This window comes from Triturus cristatus, chromosome 12 (genome assembly GCF_964204655.1).
Source record: "Triturus cristatus chromosome 12, aTriCri1.1, whole genome shotgun sequence".
NCBI classification, from domain to species: domain Eukaryota; kingdom Metazoa; phylum Chordata; class Amphibia; order Caudata; family Salamandridae; genus Triturus; species Triturus cristatus.
The window spans coordinates 310,257,706-310,265,494 of record NC_140595.1 but is presented as its reverse complement, the minus strand read 5'-3'; the positions used below and the strand labels follow the sequence as shown (position 1 = coordinate 310,265,494).

Genomic DNA, 7,789 nt, shown 5'->3' with positions numbered 1-7,789 from the left:
ACCTTATAAGTATTTAGTTATGCAACTGTTGCATGGCCGAACACTTATAAGGGCCCAAAGGCGAGACCTATTGGCTATGCCAATGCTTGTTAGGACTTGTGCCCTGTAAACAGGTAACACACAAAGAATGGCATCTCTATTAAATGTCAAAAATGCCACATAGCTCCAGAAAACAGCTATCCAAGATAAGGCGCGCCTCCCACGCTACCCACAGGCCCAGTTTCAGCTCCATAAACACGAGCAGTGCCAGGCAGCAGGGAGCACCCCGTCTCCGGGGGCTGACCATCAGGCACTCAGATCACCCTCTGGTAAGCTCTGGTTGCCAAGCCACGGCACACCACCCTTCCCTCGCCCCTCCCTGCCAGGAACGTAGTAGCAGAGCACGACCATAGTTCATTTTGTTTGTCCGGCTGTAGTTTACAGTTCGTTCCGTGACTGAGAAACCCGGGGTCATCCGACAGACAAGTCCAGCCCAGTGACGTAACAATAGGCCGGCGGTGAAAGGGTTTGGGGGCTCCAGCACTGTGCACGGGCGGCAGGCCCCTGGGCCAAGACCTCCTGAGTGGGTCCGGAGCGTGGAGGGCAGCATGTGCTTTGTCAAGTTTCGTTTTACCACTGGTCGTGCCTGCTCCGAGCTGCGTAGCAATTATCAACTGCTGATGAATCGATGGACTACGGAGATGCTGTTTACGCACCGCAGAGGCACGTGCGCATCCACAACCAGTGAGCACTTCGGAGTTCTTTTCCTCACACTAGGATTGGCTGAGTTAACAGCAATGCTCCAATCTGGGGTCGCCTTACACATTGCACACTCTCATGCGACTCCGGACTGTGTCCAGCCTTAGGATTTGCCTTTATACGACCCGGAAGTACTGAAATACAGACAAATGTCATCCGTTGAAATAACAATAAAGTACAGCGCATATTAAGCTGAATTCATGGGCGGTCAATGCAAGTAGTGGTCAGGTGGTCACTTTACTTCCGATCCAGGTAAGCCTAGTGGGACTGTATTTTGTTATCGTTCACAGGTTTTGTAGTGTTTAGCATTTGCTAATATTTTGGCCGCCTGTTGGGTGTCTCAGTAGGTTGTTGGTTGTGGTTTGGGCCAATGGCGTAAGCTCTGATAGATTGCGGAGGAGGGATCTTATTTTCCACAAAGCCTTTGTTGAAAGAAGATTGTTTAGTTCGTGGATTTTGTGTCAGTACGGCTAGTGCGATTATGTGCTTTCATCTCTGAAATTAGAACACTTAATTAGCTGGATTTGTGTAAGTACCGATATTACAGCATTTTTCCTGGCTCTGCCACTCAGCGACAGTGTTCAGAGAAGAACTGAGTCACTGGTACACCCAGATTATATCCGTCCAGCATTCCTTAGTTTACACGATGAACTATGTATGGTCTGCTCACCTCTGTTTTACACTTCTGGAACTACCCTGGTACGTTCTGTAGTGTAGATAGGAATACGCCCCTCTAGTTTGTAGCCCAATTTCACGTTGTATCATAAGTAACGCATTTTAAAGTAAATGCTCTTCAGCTTGCCTCCCAGCAGAGACGAAGTTGGCAGGACTGAACTGCCATTCTATTTTTCTGAAAGGATTTTCAAGAAATGGCATAAGTACGCATGATTGACCTTTTCTTGTTCGCTCGCGGTCAGCTGCTGCAAAATATTATTAATGTAATTAAGAGATCGCCAAACTGTCTTGTTTCGATAGGATTTGCCTGTCATTTTCTATTTAAGAATACTAGTTTGCTGTTCCTCAAGACGGGGGATTGTTACTGATCCGACATATTTGGTCCAACAGAAAATTCTTAGCATGTGTCAAACGTTAAGCGTCATTCAATCCTGATATAATTTGGAGCCATAGAGTAGAAAAAAACTGTTCAAACAAAAACCCATGCTGTCTCAATTGTGGGAGGTAGACGACATCCCCTTTATCTAAAGTGTCTATTATACACGTTTTTACTCTTAATATGACTGGGGAAACTACCCGTTTCATTGCCAAAATTAGAACTGTTCGTCTACACAAGCATTGCTTGTTAATACAAAGAGATCCATAAGCACAGGGTCATAGCATTGGACTCCATCAAGGCGGGGTCCTTGACAATATCAGAAATCTCTTCTGAATAATTGCCTATAGCACGTCGGATCGTTGAATTATTTGATTATGTCTTAAACCATTCCAAAGTGTTCTTTAAACCCAACATAATTAAACACTGTCATCTATGTCCGCATCTCATGGCCAACTGATAAAAGTTGCAGCTCACTAGGAAGGTGGAAGCAAAACTGACCTTTGAATTCCTAAATGTCTGTTTGTAACCGTTAAGAGGAACTCTGTATTGATCTCTGAAAAATGGCAACACTCATCTATGGCGAATAAATAATTCTGTCCGTCTGTGCCAAGCAAGGCTATTTTTGTTGCAAAGATGCAGGAGGCCGCTGATAATGTGATGCTATCCCTGCATTTGTATTTTCATTATTATAATTTGACTGACTACGATCCATAAAACCAGATATTTGATGTCCAAAAAAAATTAACTTTATAAGTTAACTTTGTGGTTCTAGCGAACTAGAACCCACTGATATTGTAAATTTAAAGTTTAAAGAAATGCTTATTTTTTTCCAACGGAGTCTGCATACTTTTACAACGTCAGATGTTTTTCATTTTTTATTCCAGAATCGCTTTAATTTCTTTGTTCATTTAGTGTGGTTAAGCTCTCCTATTATGGTATTCAACTTTTCTCACTTGCACATAACCGTGTATCTCCAGTGTCTACTAGTTCGGTGGAGGGTTTAGATTGAAGACAGGAAGAAATGGTGCTCAAGCAGGTACGCAATTGATATTACAGATGTGACAAATGAGTACGGTGCTGCCAGGTCAGGGGAAAACAAACCCAAAACAACCCCTGCGAGTGTGAAGGTCAGGACCCACACTGTAGAAATTAGAACAAAGTCCTGTGCACACGTTTTTAGTTGGATGGTTCCAGTGTAGAAACCGTTAATCAAGTGTTATTTGTGCAAAAAGAAATATGAAGGTTGACAGGAGAATCTTTCTGAAGGTATTTATATATCAAACCAAATCAAATACAGAATTGAAAAGCCAGCCGACACGTGTTTCGTCACAACGCGGTACAATTGTGACTCTTCAGGGTTGTAATAATGAAATTTGTGGTCCATGAGTCGCAGTACCGATGATAATTCCAACCCGGTGCGGACACGGGTTCATCAGATAATGAGGACAGGTAGGAAGGAAAGAGTCGTCCTTCCTAGGTGTTTCAGAAGTAGTCTGAAAACACAAATAAAACGGACGTGCCAGTCCATGCGAACGGGAGACCTCAGCTCCCGCGTGAAAGGCTAAACCTCGTCGCGTCTAGAGTTCCAGTGTAGTGTCTACAATTGGGTAACATGTAACTCCTTCACTGTATCTTTGACTTCCACCTAATGTATGCAGGAAAAGAAAGCACATCTGTATTTTGTTAGGAAAAACCTCTCTGAAAACGAACCTACCTCTGAATATACATGGTCTCGTTTTATGATTGATACTGGTTAAGAACGTCTAGAAGCGCCTGAGCAAGCGTATCGCCTTTTAGAAAAATGTGTCGACATGATCTCTGTAAGAATATTTTACTTGCTTGAGGTTCCAATTACATGAGTATTCACCGTTAGCAGTGATATTCCACATTGCTGTACTGGATGTAGAATTGATTTACTCCAATTACATGAGGTTTAAGTTAAACCAGAACTCCCTCACATCTGTTTATTAATCGTTTTAGATATGCTGAGAAGCTTTGTTTCTCATAGAGGCTGGGTTACATTGAAGGATACTCTACATGGACCTTGTTATGCAATATGGTATTGTTAGCTACGTGATTGGTTCGCTGGCTCATTCCTGTTTTTTTTATTTGATTGTGCACTGTTGGCAGATAGCATTGCTTGTTTTCGTTAGTGAGTCACTGCGTAAGGCTTGAGAAATGTTAGTTACTCAGTCAGGGAGGGTCATTGTCTATTAATTAGTATATGAAATTAAATTACATTAAACTGAACACTTAAAGAAAATTAAGTTAACATGCATTGTTTTCTGCTACAAAATTAATTGGAAAAAGACCCCAGCCATTTGTATCGAATATCCAGCAAAAGACTGACTGATAGAGTTGGATAATGCACAATATTTTACAAATAGGTTTTTAGAATTGTCAAAAGAAAAAAGTCCAGCAAAATGTCTGTCCATGGACATTTAAAATCTAAAAAACAAACTGTTTCCATCATTTTCCTGTATTATAAATGTTCCATTTGTGACAAAGAGTAGGTGATTATTCCTATTATAAATAAAAGTATTGCTACTCCTTTTTTTTTTTTTTCTTCATCTGCAACGCATAAAATCTAGGGAAAAACATATTCCATCCGATTTTAAAATAAGAGAAATAGACCACTTATTTTTAGGATAACCTTCATCTCCAGTTATAGAAATTTTACTTGCTAATGTTTTTTTCAAAGCTTGGTTTGATAAGAATGAGTCAGGCGGCTGAATCCCCACTAATCGAGCATTGGGTGTGTTTGATGCTTGCATCTGCTTTACTACTAGGATGGTCCAACTATTTTCGCTGAGTAGGAGCTAATTTCAGCACAAATCGGATTTTTATTGTGCTCCTTTCACAATAGCGAGTGAATATACCATGGTGAGTGTATACTCTCCGAATCCTATCAAGTGATGAGGCTCAGTTCAAGTCAAACTATCTGGCTCATTGTATTTTGAGGAAGATTTAATATAATTTTCCACATGCCATTCTCCAGGGCATCCCAAGACACTTTATGGGTAAGGTTATGTAATGTGGGTGGAATTTTCCTCCTAAAATCAGATTTGATTGGTTGCATTGAGAGGCCTCTGAAATCTTAAATTCTAAAATACACTTTTTGCAATCCTCTATTCGTAGCGTGAGGGAAATACAGAAACAAAGACATAGATATTTATAAAACATTTCTTCTACAGGGTTGCCACCCACGTACCATGAGAAATGTATTCACCACCACCTCCCCAAAAGGCATGGTTCTTGATTTAGTCCAAATATTCAACTCATTTTCTTGACCGTTGGAGTAAAGAGTTGTCTCTTCTCCTTGAAGTCCTATAGGTTATAATCAAATGTGCGCCCCGTCCATTCTCGGGGAGAGGCGCTTCATCTCTAAAAGCCTTTGAGAAAGAATGGCCAAGTAAACTACAAACTGGGTTGATACTAAGATGCCACCAGGCTTTAATACAGGGATCCCCCTCGAAAGACTGCAGTTACGAGCGACCACTACCTGTGCCCAGGTAGGCTAATGTAGGCCTATAAGGAGGCAACAAAAGGCATTTTAATCTGCTCAGCCCTAATCTTTTCTACATGCCCTCACTGCCAGATTGAATTCTGCACAAAGTCAATATAACAACAGTTTAGATTCCCCACCTATTATATTTACTTACATACAATTGCTCACAGGACAAATAGTGGTCTTTTGTTGAGTGACCTTCCCTAAAGCCACCTCGGTCTTATAGAATCAATTTATTGCCAACTATCCATTCATAATTCCAATGCCCAAAACATTTTCCAATAGGTGTGATTTCTCCTGGGTTAAGTGCACCTTGCTCCTGAATCTCCAGAGGTTAGACGAGCTTGCTTAAGAGGGAATAGAGGCTTCGTGCATTTGGCCCGGGTTAGCCATCAATGGGCAATGCGTTTTTGACATCATGGATCTCTTGTTGTCTAGCTCAATGCTTCAACCTACACACTTTCAAATTAATCTTCACTGTTCCATTGCTGCGTTTTGATGTAGCATGGTGTGACCTGGCCCTATTCTCTCATCACCACTGGATGAGCAAATGTATCTGAAGTGTCCACCACCTGTTTTCATGAAGAATGGTTTCCCCACTGGGCTTGCTGATCCCAATGTATGCACAATTACCAACAGATACAGTAAGTACGACCCTCCACTACACTCCCACTCCCTTTGGTGCCTTTTTGGCTGCCATCTGACTTTTCTTTATATCTTTTTAAACATCTTTGTATTAGTCATTTTTGCAACACAATAACAAACGTGAATAAACCCCCCCCCCCCCCCCCCCCCCCCCCCGGTCTGGCCCCTTGTGCTCCCGGGAGCATTGTTACAGAAGTACATACCCACATTTGTGGACAAAAGACAGAGTCCCAGCACATTCTTAAGATTTCTCCTTCCAATCACTGCGTCCAGGTTTTCTAATCCTCCGTTCTCGTGAGCATCTCATGTCCAGCTTCGGGGCTTGGGCTTCGCCCATTAAACCAATCTCAGGTTCTCGTTTGTTTCCCGTCGCTTCTCTGCATCCTTCTGCCTTGGGCCCCATATTTAACCATGCTTTTGGTAAATTGGTTCAGCTGCTTGTCTTCACCACTCCATATTAGAAGTCCATTCTCAAACTGTTGGAGGGACCTCGCTCCCCCATTTGCTCATGCGATGTCCCTCCTTACCACGGCTAAGACTGTATTGCCGTCTCTCAAGCTTCACCCCCCCCTACAGCCCCAGGGCTTTTAACCAGGGAGTGAGCTCCAGGGTTTCACCTACCACCTAGAGCCCTTCTCTCTTTTTTTTTTTTTTTTTGTATCCCTGACCAATATTAGTGTTATTTTGTTAATCCCATTTTTTATGTCTTAGGGTACCCTGCCTGCTGCCCCTCCTTCGACGCTGGCTGGTGGTAGCCACTCCCATTGCATGCAGCCTATTTTGTGTGACGTAGTTGGCTCGGTGTAGAAGTTTTGGTTGTATTAAAGCGAAATCTAGCTTGGATGGCCACTTTCACCATGTATCGACATGCGGCACCCCACTCCGTCATTCTCTATTTTGCCGAGGTCTCTTAGCCCCCCCCCCCCCCCACCCCCACCCCACACTTTTCTCTTGAGATCTACAGGGAGGGTTGACAGTGTCCCAGGAGTGCAGCATATATTTGAGAAATGGCGTGTCTATGTAAGGGAGTCCCCAGTATCCTGAATTCCATTGGGTTGTTTTCTGCTAGGTCCCGAGTGTGGCCCAGGAGGCAGTGAAGTATTGTCTTAACCTGCATATATCATAGCAACTAACCCCAGATAGGTTGTATTGCTTTTGCTGATCTTCAAATGCCAGGCACCCCTTTTTTGCTTCTCCGGTCCTCGAGTTTGAAAATGCCCAGTATGTCCCATTGTTAGTGTCCAGCTACCCCACGTAGTTTTGCCAGTTTATGTGAGTACCATAATGGTCTCTCCAGGATCTTGTGGTCTGCCCAGCCTATCTTTCTCAACACCAGTTTCCATATCTGGACTACCACAACCGAGGGCTCTGGAAGGTGCAAGACTCTATCTGGTCTATATAATCTCATATAGCCCTTGGGATCCCTCTGGTCTGCAAAGGACCAGTTGTTTATTGCTAATAGTTGGGCTGACCAGTAGTATAAACACAAGTGTAGAAGTGCACCACCACCGTCCATTGGCCATTTGGTAAGGGTGGAAAGTGCTATGCCGGGTTGCTGCCTTTCTAAAACATGTTCTTCGTCTCAGCCTGCAGTGCCCGAAATAAAAAATAAAATAAAAAAATTATGAGGAATTTCATATGGTGAGCTTTGTTAGCTATATAAGAATTTAGGCATGTAGATAATTTTATATACTGCGGCTGTGCCCGATAAGGAGAGAGGGAGGCTGTGCCACATCGCAACGGTATCCTGTCCACTCCCAGTCTAGATTTTGTTTGTGGAACAAGTAACCAGTCCTTAATTACATACGTCTAGATATGTGAACCCAGTCTCCTCTCATATTAGT

The 7,789-nt window shown here is 42.9% G+C and overlaps 1 protein-coding gene across 2 annotated transcripts in view; it reads left to right on the top strand.

Moving 5' to 3' along the window:
• The first annotated feature begins 463 nt into the window (after positions 1-463).
• Positions 464-7,789, top strand: part of RSPRY1 (ring finger and SPRY domain containing 1) — a 171,679-nt gene continuing 164,353 nt past the window's right edge. Inside the window, exon 1 of one of the 2 annotated variants that reach the window (XM_085637997.1) lies at positions 464-990. The gene's annotated coding sequence lies outside the window, so the exon portion shown is untranslated. Of the gene's footprint in view, positions 991-1,102; positions 1,267-7,789 lie in introns of those variants that run through there. The other variant, XM_085637998.1, reaches the window with a different exon arrangement.